The sequence below is a fragment of the Bos indicus genome, chromosome 12 (assembly GCF_029378745.1).
Source record: "Bos indicus isolate NIAB-ARS_2022 breed Sahiwal x Tharparkar chromosome 12, NIAB-ARS_B.indTharparkar_mat_pri_1.0, whole genome shotgun sequence".
Lineage (NCBI taxonomy): Eukaryota > Metazoa > Chordata > Mammalia > Artiodactyla > Bovidae > Bos > Bos indicus.
This window is the reverse complement of record NC_091771.1, coordinates 79,284,393-79,285,556: the sequence shown is the minus strand read 5'-3', so window position 1 is coordinate 79,285,556 and position 1,164 is coordinate 79,284,393. Positions and strand designations below refer to the sequence as shown.

Genomic DNA, 1,164 nt, shown 5'->3' with positions numbered 1-1,164 from the left:
GTTTGAGCATTCTTTGGCATTGCCTTTCTTTGGGAATGTATGGCAGTGGCCCTTCTCAGATCATTAGTTTGCTAGTTATCTGCTTTCCTGGCTATTATCCCCATTAGAATGGGAAGGTTGACCTTTTAAAAAAATTTATTTATTTGGCTGCGCCGGGTCTTAGTTGCAGCATGAGGACTCTTAGTCATGGCATGTGGGACCTAGTTCCCTGGCCAGGGATTGAACCTGGGCCCCCTGCATTGGGAGTGCAGAGTCTTAGCCACTAGACCACCTGGGAAGTCCCAGGTTGACTCTTAAAAAATACATATATCTTGCTGCTGCTGCTGCTGCTAAGTCGCTTCAGTCGTGTCCGACTCTGTTCGACCCCAGAGACGGCAGCCCACCAGGCTCCCCCGTACCTGGGATTCTCCAGGCAAGAACGCTGGAGTGGGTTGCCATTTCCTTCTCCAATGCATGAAAGTGAAAAGTGAAAGTGAAGTCGCTCAGTCGTATCAAACTCTAGCGACCCCATGGACTGCAGCCTACCAGGCTCCTCCGTCCATGGGATATATATCTTAGCTCTTATTATAAAGGCAAACATATAAAAGGCACTCAAGTTGAATAAATGTTTCAAATATTGTTAAATGTTTATTCTGCTAAATCCTCTTTCTGCCCTGTTGTGAGCTGTTATCTGCCTATGTCATAGAATGAGCGAGGAAGTATATTACTAAAGGAGCAGATATTAGTTTTCCCAGCTTGGAACCAAAGAAGCGGATGTAGATAGAGCTTGAGGGCCGGCTCTGGGTGATCAGTTACCACATTCAGCACTTTCACAAGTGCATTAAATAAGACAAAGTAGCGAACACTGAGAAGGAGAATGCTGGAACAATGGCAGAGGGTCTGTTCTTCCTCTCAGGCACCAAGTAACTGTGGGTCTCCAGAGATGTAGATGGCAGGCTTCCCAGGTAGAGGTAGTGGTAAAGATCCTTCCTGCCAGTGAAGGTAGACGTGAGAGGCGTGGGCTCGATCCTGGGTTGGGAAGATCCCCTGGAGGAGGGCAACCCACTCCAGTATTCTTGCCTGCAGAATCCCATGGACAGAGGGGCCTGGCGGGCTGCAGTCCGTGTGGTCGCACAGGGTTGGACACGACAGAAGCAACTTAGCGTGCACTTGGGATGCATGGAG

The 1,164-nt window shown here is 48.9% G+C and overlaps 1 non-coding gene across 1 annotated transcript; it reads right to left on the bottom strand.

The window, feature by feature from the left end:
• Positions 1-204: 204 nt before the first annotated feature.
• TRNAG-CCC (transfer RNA glycine (anticodon CCC)) lies at positions 205-277 on the bottom strand. Its single transcript has one exon. It is a non-coding gene; the product is annotated as a tRNA-Gly (tRNA).
• Positions 278-1,164: the final 887 nt, after the last annotated feature.